The following is a 14,126-nucleotide window of genomic DNA, read 5'->3' on the forward strand; positions in this document are numbered from 1 at the left end:
TGCATTATCTTCCCCCAAAAAAACTAGAGTATGCATAAATATGACTATGTGTCCGATATTTAGGTTTTAGCTCATTTTCTGATAATAAATGAGTTCTTGACAATGTCAGGGGGAGAGCAGAGTTTCACAAGTTTGCCTAAACAGGATCGTAAGCAATATATAGTTCTTCTGGGAAGGGGGGGAGTAGCCTGTTTAACCTTGTCCTTGCTATTTTTAGAAAGGTTTGACCCCGTCCTTGCTCTTTTATTTGATAATCGGTGCTTAGCTCATCGTAGTATAATACTTACAGGCATGAAAATACAGAGAATCAGAGGTAACAGTCTGGGATTGATTGTGCCGAATAACAACTCTTGTGTATCGCCAAGTGCTGAAAACCATTTTGTGACCCAAGTGGGCCTAGATTTGCAAAAAAAACTTCGTTTGAGAGAGGGATACATTTATTGATAGACAAATACTATTCTTGTTTTGTCTGTCACCAAAGGGAATGAAGCTTGAAAGGCCAAGCGCGGACAACCAATTACATTTACTCACCACTCTCCTCCTAAACTACTCATCACTAGAAATTCAATTAGCAAAGGGGAAAAAACGGAGGTAAATATTAGCAAGTATTAGCAAAGGGGAAAAACTTTGTTGTAGAGTACTTGCGAATTTTACTCCTTGGATAAAAAGAAGTCCTTTGTCCATGCCTAAAGCAAGAACGGTAGAAACATTTTTCACACATTCTAGTGGTATTTTCTTAGCATGATGACCTTAATGATGAATTACAAAAGATACCCAGATGGTGCTCCTGAAGTCACTATGTTACTCACATTTGTTATATTACGGTGACGACGGTCTCTGTAATAAGTAAAAATATTCTAAAAACTGGGGGGATGAGCCTATCAACTGATTAAAATGTTTGTGTGACAAAGTTGGTACTTGGAAGTTGCTAGTTAGGGATATATCCATTAAATTATTCTTTTTTGATAGTTCGTGAACAAGGAATTCAACATAATGATCAACTTAAATAATAATTCCACAACTTCATTCCGAAGTTGGGAAATTTTTAAGGAATTACATCCCTTTAAGAAATTTTTTTAGAGACGTCGGTTTTAATTTGTCCCATTTGCTCGCAGTCTCTGCTTAATTAATCAGCTGTCGAACTTGAATTATTTTTTCACTTACGTTTTTAATCAATTGAAAACTCTTGTGTTTTGTTGTTGCTGTACTTTTTATCAAATTTCCTCTAACTTTTTATCATTTCCTTCTTTTGTTGATTATTTCTATCTAGCTGGATGCTCCGGAGATTTATGATTATCTAGTTTTAACCGACTTATGCATTTTGTGGCGACTTGAGAAGGAAATATGAGCCTCTGTCCTACACTGGTGGGGCTGTTTGCTTTTTAGAGGCCCAGAGTGCTCACAATAATTTTAACAACATGGAAACTGCCGCATGGAAGGTTAAGTTGTCGAAGGATAACTACCGTATGGAGATTTTGACATACAAACTTAGACGTTTTGATCTGAAATTTTTAAGAGTTTAAAAGACTTACGTCCCAGTGTTGGGAAACATGTAATTGGGTGATTTAGAATTTGTTTTTTGTTAATGGTGGAAGGAAATAGTCTGGTAGCTAGTAGGACTCTTTATTGTGAAGGAAGCTTCTAAGTCTTGTTTGGGTTGGTGCAAATAATAAATTTTAGTTACACACATTATGACTAACATGTGGAAGATGTCAGTCATAGTGGTATTTGCTCTTGTTGAACAGACTGACGGGGATAGCAGTTTTTGAAATGAAATTGACGCATAGCTGCAAGAACAAAACTATTAGCTGCATAGCTGCATATTAACTGCATAGCTGCATATTAGCTTCATAACTGCATAGCTGCATATTAGCTTCATAGCTGCATAGCTGCAAGAACAAACAGAAACTATTCCAGGTAGAAATAAACCAATGCTTTTGGTAAAAGGCTTGATTTTGGTAAAAAGGAAATTGCTTAGCATGGTGATACTTGTTCGTGTAGGAGATTGTATAGATAACATCTTAAGAAAAGCCGATAGTGGCTTTAGAAAAGAGAGGGTTTGTTGACCAAACATCCATTCTTAGATTGATAATTGAGAAAAGTTGTCCGTCCCCTCTTGTCTCGAATGTTGTTGATTATGAACAGACGTTTGATTCAGCTGATTATGCAGATGATTTGAAACTACAAAAGAAAAATTTCTTAGGCTCTTGAGAGATCAGGAGGCATAAATAGGTTTGAAAATTAATATTAGTAATTAGGAAATATAAATTAGGAAGAAATGAGGATGAACTTTAGACAGTAAGTTTTACAAATAATGTGGTTGGCCCCAACTTATTGGGCTAAAATATTTGATTGTACCAAAATATGAAGTCTTTGCCCATAAGTTTTCTAAATGACGACACTGCATCATAAAATCATAAGCCATGTTTTCAATATTAGTCGGTGGAACTGGAACGTTATGTGATTATTACATGAATACCCATTGTCAGTGTTTTGCTTTGTTACGTAAAGGAGTTTTTCTCCTGTGATTTTAAGTGAACGTTGCTAGTGTGATGAATTTGCCTCTTCAAATTTCACCTGAAAAGTGGAAAGAAGCTTCATTGTCTAACTTTCGTTTTTTGTGTCGTAATCTTAAAAAAAACACACACTGTGGCGTGACCAACCCCCCTATCCACTGACAAAATCCAAATTTGTTCGATATCACCATATTAATTTGCTTGTTATGGGATTTTGACGAATTTTTGAACCCCCTTCCCCTCCCCCAGAATGGAATTCTATATACGTTCCTAGATCCGATCTAAATAAAATATCAGGTACCCCTTATGTCTTTTTTAATTCATTAGAATGGGAATGTTGCCATTCATTATAGAGAATTTTACATGTCTTTGAACAAAGTCCTTCAAATTGTTTGCTATCATGCAATACGTGACCTATAAGGGGACAATTATTGACTTTAATTCCATTTTATAAATTTAAGGAAAAATACATTCAAGTTAATACAGTTAATTGCAAATATTGGCTAAAATTTACTTCAAATATCTTATGATGGTATATTATCTTGCATATTATCTAGTATTCACCTAACTTTTCAATTCTAGATTCAGTTAAAATCGGTTTTGATTTGGTTCCAAAACAAAATATCCTTTAAAGAAAAAGAAAAACTAAAAAAATTTTGGATTAAATTACACGAAAACTCTGGTTCAATCCCGGTGGCTATAATGAGAAAAAGGTTGATATGGCTAGGGCAAGTTCCGTAGATGAAAGATGACATATTGCCAAATATTGTCCTTTTAGGCCAACTGTCTAGGGCTAAACGGAAAGCAGGCACTGTTGGGGTGGGAGGGTGTCGTAAAGAAAGATTTAAGGGAAATGGGAACTTCCTTGGATGATGTAAAGAGGGAGGTTTTAAATATATTTGGATGGAGGCAGATCGTTGGTAGCTGTGTTGGCCTCAGGTGGCTTGGTGCTAAGTTGAGTTTTTAGTAGTAGTAGTAGTATCATCAAAATGAAGAAATGGTAATTTTGGTGACTCAGAATTGGACGTAATTGAAATCCAGTTTGATTAAACGCACATTTGTCCTTGTCTTCAAATTTCCCCCTATGTCGCGATTTCTAGTTTTTCTCTTTAGCAGGGGTTCAGTATCGTAGCTAGAATGTTAGTGACAGAAACATATATTTTACCATTCAAAGGGAGCGGGAATCGTTTCAACATGTGAGCATTATGAAATTGGTTATTCGGGAAATAAATAATAGAGTATATTCTGTTTATTAAATCTCCCTTTGCGCGCTGAGGTCTGCTCTCACCCTCATTCTTGTTTGATATTTACATTGTTAGGAAATATTCGAATATGAATGATTATTTAATAGAGATCAATAAAGACATAATGTATTTGATGAAGATACAAAGTATCTTTGTTTGGATGTATAGGAATAAGTGGGAGGGGAGACAATATTCCCCAAAGACTTTCCTATTTATCTTGATTAGTTTCTAGGAAACAAAAACAATGAGTAAGTTTCAAATTTTTAAAATTGAAAATGCAGAGTAAAGTTAAAAATTGTCAGATAAATTGTCATTAGTTATGCTAATGTCAAATATTCGTTATTTGAATGGTCAACTGTCTCAAATTTAAAGTATTAAAAAAAAATTTTATTCACAGTGTTTGCTCCCTTTTACAATCATTAGATGTTCATTTCAACACATCTTCGTTGTTTTTCACATTCTACTCGAATTTGGCACTAATTCTGATCGAGGCTTCCTTTGATAGTTAATAGAGTTACTCACGGCAACTCTAGAACGTTTCAGAAACCAAAAACTCCAAAGTTAAGAATTAGAAGCCATTGGAGTGAAGGAAGTTACCACGTTAATTCTGATCAACTGTTTTAATTTAAACGATCGGTCAGAGAAACTTACTTATTGACTTATTTTAATTAAACTTTAATGTATTAGTTTTAAAAACTTTTCAACAAGGAAAGTTTTTAAAGAAAAGTAAAGAGCTATCTATTATAATTTCTGTTCGTTTGGAGTTTCATTTATTTATTGATAGTGATTTATAGTAGTTTTACGCTTGGAAGATTATTTGACTTTATTTTTGCTCATTCTCGGCTTAATGGAGCTCATTACTTTTTCTGAAAACCTTTTCTTGTTGAAAAAGTTCTTAAATTAATTTCTTTTCGTTTTTATTGTCATAGTCATTTTCATGGAAAAAAAAACATTGTATATCTTTTGAGTTTTCTTCTATGAGGATCCATAGTATGGGTTTCTATTTGTAGGCTCGAGGAACTTTTTTAACAATTTTTAATGCTGACACAAACAGTATTTTTTAATTTAATTTTATAGCTTCATAAGTTGACCTGGAAAATAAAACCTAATATTGTTCCCAAAGATTCTATCTATGCTCTTTGACAACCTGGATACACTTACAATCTATTTATTTGTTTAAATTGTAAGAGCAGAAGTAGCATACAGCAATAGCAGTATCCCCAAAAGTTTCAACTTAATACCCTCAGTTGTTCTTGATATATTGCTGAGGTGTCGTATTGGCAACCATTTAACATAATTCCTTTTTATTTGTTATAAAGCAACATTTAGTTTTAAAGCATAATGGGCCAATTGAATAATTGTGGGGGTTGACATGCCCAATTTCGCTAGAGACATAGTTGCAGGACCGTTCTACTATGCTGAACAAAATGGCTATCTCAAAATTTTGACTGGATGCGTTTGGAAAATGAATGGGCTTGAGAAGGGCTGTTTGCCCTCTAATCTCTTGTTGCTCTTAAAAGGGCACCAGACACTCGCACTGTAATTGTGGTGCAAGGAAGACGCCTTCCCTCTTCATACATATAGTAAAAACATTTTAAACAAGTAAACAAAGTGAAAACATTTAGATGTATTTTGTTTTCAGTTAAGTGCAAATTAAGTTCTGGTCTTGAGAAGGTATGGGGGTTGTCAAAGATATAATTTCCATACCTTTCAACTACACTGAACAAAATGGCTATCCCAAAATTTTGATTGGATGTATTTGAGGAAATGGTGGACATTGGAGTGGGTTAGTTGCCCTCCAATCGCTTTCGACTATTATTACATAAAAAAAAACTAGTTTTTTTAACTGAAAGTAAGGAGCGACATTAAAACTTAAAACGAACAGAAATTACTCCGTATATGAAATGGGTTGTCCCCTCCGCAATCCCTCGCTCTTTACGCTAAAGCTTTTAATTGTATTAAAATGCAGAATTGTGGCAAAGAGTCAAACTTTAGCGTAAAGAGCGAGGGATTGCGGAGGGGACAACCCATTTCATATACGGAGTAATTTCTGTTCGTTTTAAGTTTTAATGTCGCTCCTTACTTTCAGTTAAAAAAACTAGTTTTTTTTTTATGTAATTTCTGAACGTTTTTGAATTAATGCATGTTTGATTTTGGCTCTCCACACATAAATTATTAAAAGGAAATTTGCATATTAATTCCTTTTTTGGCTAAATGGCTTTCTCTTAGTTTTGATCAGACGATTTTGAGAAATAAGGGATGGGAAAGGAGGCCTAGTTGCCATGCAATTTTTCGGTTACATAAAAAGGCAACTATAAATTTTTATTTTTAACGAATTTTTCTATTAGTAAAAAATATACGTAACTTAAGAATTATCTTACGTAACAAACTTTTATATTCTTTAATTTTTATTATGTATATGAGAGGGTTTGTACCCTCGTTAATACCTCGTTCTTTACACTAAATCGCAAGTTTTGTCCCAATTCTTTAAGAATGACCCCTGAATCAGAAAGGCCGTAGAATGAATAGTTGAAATTACTAAAAATACTATAGCATAAAGAGCGAGGTATTTATCTCCTCCTAAATACCTCGCTCTTTATGCTAAAGTATTTTTAGAACCCCTCACATGCGTAATAATCTCTGTTCGTTTTAAGTTTCAATGCTACTCTTTACTTTCAATTGAAAAAAAATTTTCCATGTTTACTTTTTCATTGTTTTTTTATAGTAATTTTAGAAAATCCTGCGCCCTTTTCATTGAATTTCTGTTCCCCCATGACACATTTCTCCATGGAAAGATCCTCCCACATAGCCCCCTCCCCTCAACCCCACCCCCAAAACCAAAAAAAATCTCCTGAAACCGACTGTACACTTCCCAATAACCATTATTATATGTAAACACTGGTCGAAGTTTGTAAGTTGCAGCCCCACCCCCAGGGACTTTGGGGGAGTAAGTCATTCCCAAAGACATAGTTATTATGGTTTTTGACTATGCGGAACAAAATGGCTATCTCAAAATTTTGATCTGTTGACTTTGGAGAAAAAATGAGCGTGGGAGGGGGCCTAGGTGCCCTCCAATTTTTTTGGTCACTTAAAAAGGGCACTAGAACTTTTCATTTCCGTTAGAATGAGCCCTCTTGCGACATTCTAGGACCACTTGGTCGATACGATGACCCCTGGGGAAAAGAAAAAAAAAAAAACAAAAAAAAAAAAAAACAAATAAACACGCACCCGTGATTTGTCTTCTGGCAAAAAATACAAAATTCCACATTTTTGTAGATAGGAGCTTGAAACTTCTACAGTAGGGTTCTCTGATACGCTGAATCTGATGGTGTCATTTTCGTTAAGATCCTACGACTTTTAGGGGGTGTTTCTCCCTATTTTCCTAAATAAGGCAAATTTTCTCAGGCTCGTAACTTTTGATGGGTAAGACTAAACTTGATGAAACTTATATATTTAAAATCAACATTAAAATGCGATTCTTTTGATGTAGCTATTGATATCAAAATTCAATTTTTTAGAGTTTTGGTTACTATTGAGCCGGATCGCTCCTTACTACAGTTCGTTACCACGAACTGTTTGAAAAAGAGCACTAGCCCTTTCAATTTTCAATCGAATGAGCTCTTTTCTTAGTACCTATGACAACAAATGACCATCTCAAATTTCTGTCAGATGCATTTCCGGAAAATACGAGGTTTGGGGGGGGTATCCATCCTCTTATCACTCTGAATCTTAAAAAGGGCACTAGAACGTCCGATTTCCAATCAAATGAGCCCATCCTAGAGTTTTTACGATCACCCTTTCTATGTATGCCTTATATGCCCATTACTTATAACCCTTACCCTTGGGGCTGTGGGAGGATTGTCATCCTCAAAGATATAATTTCCGGACCTTTAAATTACGTTGAACAAAATTATTCTCTCCAAAATTTTGATTGGATATGTTTGGGGAAATGATGGGTGTTGGAGGTGGGTTAGTTGCCCTCAATCATTTTTGACATTTAACAAGGGCAGTAGCCCTTTCAGTTTTCCATCGAATGAGCTCTTTTCAAAGTTTCTACGACAACAAATTATCATCTCAAAATTTTTATAAGATGCATTTCGGGAAAATAGGTGTGTATGTGGGGGGGGTATCCACCCTCCGATCACTCTGAATTACAACCTTTGCCCTGAGGGCTGTGTGTATGGGTGGGGGGGCATTCATCCTCAAAGACATAATTTCCGGACCTTTCAACTACGTCGGACAAAATGGCTATCAAAAAAATTGTATTGAATGTGTTTTGGGAAATTGTGGGAGTGGGAGGGGGGCTAGTTACCCGTCCAATCACTTTTGACTATTAAATAGAGCACTAGCCCTTTCAATTTCCAATCAAATGAGCTCTTTTCTTTGTTCCTTCGACAACGGATGGCCATCTCAAATATCTATTAGATGTATTTCGGGAAAATACGAGGTGTGGGAGGGGAGGCATCCACCCTCTGATTACTCTGAATCTTAAAATGGGCTCTAGAACATCTGATCTCCAATCTAATGAGCCCATTCCAGAGGTTTTAAGATCATCCTTTCTATATATACCTTATATGCCCCCAGGGTATAACTTATAACCCTTGCCTTGAGGGCTGCGTGAGGGTTGTTATCCTCAAAGATATAGTTTCCGGATCTTTAAATTATGTTGAACAGAATGGCTATCTTAAAATTTTGATTGGATGTGTTTGGGGAAACGATGGGCGTTGGAGGTGGGTTAGTTGCCCTCCAATCATTTTTTCTTTTAAAAAGGGTACTAGCCCTTTCAATTTCCGGTCGAATAAGCTTTTTTCGAAGTTTCTACGACAATTCCTTCGATACGAAGTGCCCTGGTTTTTAATATCACCGTTTCTGTATATGACATAATAATGCATTGTGCCCACATCGCTCTTTACTTAAGTAACGCTATTGTACTGCCTATGATTGAAAAGATTCGGCACTGCGTATTCTTTGCCATCTTAGTACGTTGAACAGAATGGCTATCTTAAAATTTTGATTGGATGTGTTTGGGGAAACGATGGGCGTTGGAGGTGGGTTAGTTGCCCTCCAATCATTTTTTCTTTTAGAAAGGGTACTAGCCCTTTCAATTTCCGGTCGAATAAGCTTTTTTCGAAGTTTCTACGACAATTCCTTCGATACGAAGTGCCCTGGTTTTTAATATCACCCTTTCTGTATATGACATAATAATGCATTGTGCCCACATCGCTCTTTACTTAAGTAACGCTATTGTGCTGCCTATGATTGAAAAGATTCGGCACTGCGTATTCTTTGCCATCTTAGCTGCCAATAGCGCGAAAATTAGCTTCAATACGTTCCCATGAGCTCGTGGTAGAGTACGTGTTGGTATTCGCATGAACGCTGGGAACAGTTACCCAGAGTTAAGATGAATACGCAGTCTAACTCTTCTGAACTTCAGCTAGTCAGAGTGTTATTGTTCCAAGGTTTTTAACTCTTACTTTTGAGGGGATTCGTGCATCTGAAGTGGTCATAAGCAGGGTTGTCAACTTTATATTCCATGAATATGTCCTCTAATCATCCAAAAGTGTCATTTTTAGCTAAAATGTGTCCATCTTGAAATCTCAAAAACTAAAGGTTATTTTTTTTATAAGCTGTATTATTGACCAAAGGACGCATTATAAACCTCTTTCAAAGCGGCCAGTTAACAACAAAAATAATGAAAACGAAAAAAAAATCCCTATAAAATATTCATTCAAAATGACTTGTAAAATCAAACATGTAAATCCCTTAGTTTGGGGAAAATCTTCTACTTACGATATCTCTGGCAAAACCTGGATGTTCATATATATATATATATATATATATATATATATATATATATATATATATATATATATATATATATATATATATATATATATATATATATATATATATATATATATATATATATATATATATATATATATATACACATATATATATATATAAATATATACACCAAGAAAAAGTGCATGACCTACTTTGATGAAAATTGACATTTTCCCCCTATTATGTCATTGTGTCATGGCACAAGGGAATGTATCATTTTGACATAAAATGGGTCCGGTTGGCAACCCTGGTCATAAGTCACTTGGAGTTAAAATGGGAGTGCACTCTGAATGTATGACCTCATCTAATTTATGATGTCCTCTCTGCACCACACCTCAATCCCACTCGGTACCGTTTAATAATTCGTGCTTATCAAATATTCAAGAAAGAGTGATTATTTAATGGAACACATCGAAAAAAGAATGTACTTTATGATGATAGAAAATATCTTTGTTTAGATATTTGACAATTAGGTGGGAGGGGAAAGCGTTCCCATGTCCCCTTCCCATTTATCATGGTCAGTAATGTCATTTCTAGTCTCTTGGATTGTATTTCCAAAAAGCTTGGAAAACATTTTCTTTTCATTCAGGAGGATTTTCCAGTAAAGATCCCCGAAGATATTTGAACATGGGGAAGGCATTATGTCTAAAATTGGGTTACCATTGTCTTGGTAATAAGAAACTGAGGATCTCAAGTAGGTGGAATTAAGTGGCTTGATGATAATGAAAGACACTTGTTTGGGTCCTTGAAGACTCTCCCAATTTCGCTTTTTTAATTCTATTTTTACTTTCTTTTTACTAGTAACGAATACACCACTATAGAATGCAATTCAAGAAGCGATTCATTGGCAGACCTTATTTAAGTCCGTCTTGAGGATTAATTCATGCCGTACACCGTTTCTTTTCATCACCTTTATCACTAGCTCTATTAAGTCGCATGGACAGAGATATTTAGAGCTAATATCCAAAAATTCTAACATTTTCTTTTCTTTACTGTCTTTCTTGAAGATTAACTTTTGACCAGGGATATGTAAGGTTTTTCGTTGGGGGGGGGCTGTTAGTCTGAAATCACACAAAAATAAGCCAATTATATGAAAATATACGGTAAAAAATTGGAAAGGGGTACCATATCGACCTTTTAAGGAGATACGGGTACAAAGGCCAAACAACTATATGCTTGTCGGCTGTAGCCCTTAATCTAGTTCACTGTCACCATATAGATTAGTCGTTACTATTCTCTAGATTATCCATAACTACTAATATTTTGTAATTATTTTTTAATTTTTCCCAAAATTTAATCATCTTTTACAATAATTGAATTTTTTGTTGTTATCGGCCATAAATCCTATAGTTGTCATAAAAACTGATGAAAGAATGGCTTGAAGTAGAAGGCAGTTATTCTCGTAAAGCCTGTTTTAGAGGGGCCGGTTGGCTTGAGGTTGCTACAATTCTTTTTAGTCTCATTTTTGTGAGATATAAATTCATGAGTACTCGTTTAACAATCCAAAATCAGCTGCATTATAAGCTGTCTACAGCAAGCAACCAATTTTTCACTGAATTTTCTGGGTTTTGATTTGTAATTTAATGTCTCTACTCCAATGAGATCCGAAGAGATCAGTAAATAAGAAGACTCTCAGCAACATTTATGTCTCATCCACTATGACTGGAGTTTGCATTCTAAAGTTACTCTTTATGTTAGATGTTATATTTACAAATATATGTCTAAATAAACATTGTGGTAACAAGGATTGCAGAGATTTGGCCGACTGCAAGACCATGTGGTGCCTCAAAAGGAGCCTAAATACGTGAAAGGAGCAGACATGGGGAAATTTATTATTATGGGTTTGAGATCAGCAGGATACAGTTCTATTAGGTTTAAGTCGTCAAAGACATTGAGTAAGGGGTGAAAAGTTGGGAATCTGTCAATCTGGAGGAGCGTGGTACTGAGAGGACAAGCATGTACTTCAAAGGTTATCGACCCATTTTACCAAAATCCCATAATTATATAAACTACACTTGTTTTTTTCTCTATCGACGAATTTGGCCTCTCTCTGTAGCAAATTTGAAAGAACAGTTTGAGAGTAAAATATAGTATCAGAAGATCCCTCAATTCTCAATTTGAAAATACCACTTACGGTATCTTTCCTTTCTTGCTAAGTTGAAGAATATAAGAGCTATGTTTTACATTATTAGTTATCTATTTAAAAAAAAATACTATATCACTCTTACTTTTCAATGAGTCAGAATATTGGAAAGCTTCTTCTAGTCTAGAGTTTTATCCCAAAACCCTGGACTTCATCAGAAGGTTCCTAGAGACTCCATGAGAAAGAGTGAGTTACGGTGAAATATAATGAAACCGCATCAAATATGATGAGGAAATACAAAAAAAATACATATTGTACTGAGGCTCCTTCAGACATATAATTTATTATAAGGGCTCCGCAACCTCAAAATATTGTGAATCACTGATCTAGTTAATTTTATTTGCTGGTCGCATCTGCAGTAGCTCATGTACTTCTTGGAAGAAATTGGAGACTTAACATTGATTGAGATAAGAAAGAAGAACTACTTTCGAGTCTTGCGCACGTGTTCACCTACTCTCCATCACCAAATGTATATCTTGGAGTGCCATTTTTTCAGCCTCGCATGGCAAACTCTTTTTCGCGTATGGTACACTACCACCACACGTACCGCGTGCCACCTAGTATACATGATTTTCGGGAGTGGTCCATCCAAGGCCGTGTCCGGGATTTTTTTTTTTAGGGGGCAGTTTTACAAAAGAAGTTTTTCGTGTGATCATTAGCCTACCAAAAAAAAAAAAAAAACAATCAAAAGACGCATGCAAAATTGGTTTATATTTATTTTTGTTGGGGGGGGAGAGTTCAAACCTTCTAAACCCTCTTCCTGAATACGGCCTTGGGCCCACCCCTTTATCTTGAACTCACGACAACCTAACGTCGATTTCATTACTACCATTTTTTAGAGATTTTCTCATAAAAACTCTCTACCTACAATTTTTGGTGGTAAGTCAAATTCTTGATTTTCGTTCTCTCCGTTAAAAAATATAGCTAAACCCCGCGCCTTCTCGATTTGAGGATGCTATTATTTTACCTTTTTGCCATACTAGATTCTAGTTAACCGAAAAAGGTGGAGTTCTAAGTGCCAATAATAAAATAAACCTTAAAAAAATAAACACAAAAATACATGATTTTTGTTATATTACGAATCATGTTTTCTCTATTGTTTGTTTTGTCTCAGTTGATTGAGTAAATTATCTGCAAGCCGCAAGAGCACCGGATATTATGTTATCAACTTCTGAAAGTCAGATAAATGGAATTGTAATGCAATAAACACAATCCAACTCGCCTAAGTCGCTTTAGTTTATTCTAGCCCAGGATTGTTTTGATAAGTTAATTTTCGTAAGATGTTTTATGCTTTATATTAAATTATATATATATATATATATATATATATATATATATATATATATATATATATATATATATATATATATATATATTTATATTTATATTAAGCTTTTACCCTCCAGATATCGCTTCTTTAGCTCCTAGGAGAAATAAGCCCGAAATAAAGACAATGAAAAGCAATGCAGAGACCCCCTTCCCCTAAATATAATCCAGGTAGCGTACATTTTCGGAAAACAAATTCGTAGACAGTCTAAGGTCAGTACCCTTATGTGTTTCGCATGTTTTATTGCTCAAAATCGAAGAAAATGAAACAAGGGAGAAATTACTAATATTCCACTATCAATGTATAATGATATCGACAGTACTCAGTGATTCAAGACTAGAGACTGTAAACATTAAAATGTAAACTAACTTATAAATGGTTTTAATTAAAATAAAATGAACCTAAGATGTATTGAACAGCAGAGATGCAAGTCTGTTTAGAAACTGTAATGCACTTCTAGGGGAATAATAAGTAATTATAATTTCTGGATTAATTATGGAAATAAATGTATATGGCCAAACTTATGTTGTCCATCCTAGAATATTATTTAAGCTGTAAGGTTCACCAGAATTCTACTGGGCCTAACAATTTGGTCTATGTCATTAAGTTACTTTAAGTCTGGTGTTGAAATCTTTCAAATGGAATGGCCTTTGACTCCCTGTGTGATAAAGAAATGTAATTATTGCTATCAAATAAGAAATCTTTGAGGTATGAGGCTTTCCTTATTATTTTTACTGAAGTATATTCTGCGGCTGGAGCCGTCCAGCATAAAAACTTTGTGGTGGGGAGTATCAGTCAACACGTCAGAGACCTGACAAATTGTAGGAGATTATCGATAAATCATAAAAAGTAAATAGAAATTGATAGAATTTCCTTTGACTGAAGAAACAGAGGTATAGATTTAGTGCTCTTGGGTAGGTTTGGAGTCACAACTCGTAGTGCGGAAAGCACCAAGTTTTGGCTGATGTCCTGATGCCAAGAATAAGTGGGTCATCTCCCACAAAGGTTATATGGGTTTAGATCCTCAAAATGCCTAACCAGGACACTAG

At 35.0% G+C, this 14,126-nt stretch overlaps 1 protein-coding gene across 16 annotated transcripts in view; it reads left to right on the top strand.

The window, feature by feature from the left end:
- LOC136037250 (muscleblind-like protein) overlaps window positions 1-14,126 on the top strand; it is a 295,621-nt gene that overhangs the window by 183,899 nt on the left and 97,596 nt on the right. Inside the window, exon 1 of one of the 16 annotated variants that reach the window (XM_065719876.1) lies at window positions 12,436-13,025. The exons of 14 other annotated variants lie outside the window; for them this stretch is intronic. The gene's annotated coding sequence lies outside the window, so the exon portion shown is untranslated. Of the gene's footprint in view, window positions 1-12,435; window positions 13,026-14,126 lie in introns of those variants that run through there. One more of the 16 variants, XM_065719880.1, reaches the window with a different exon arrangement.

The sequence above is a fragment of the Artemia franciscana genome, chromosome 16 (genome assembly GCF_032884065.1).
Source record: "Artemia franciscana chromosome 16, ASM3288406v1, whole genome shotgun sequence".
NCBI classification, from domain to species: domain Eukaryota; kingdom Metazoa; phylum Arthropoda; class Branchiopoda; order Anostraca; family Artemiidae; genus Artemia; species Artemia franciscana.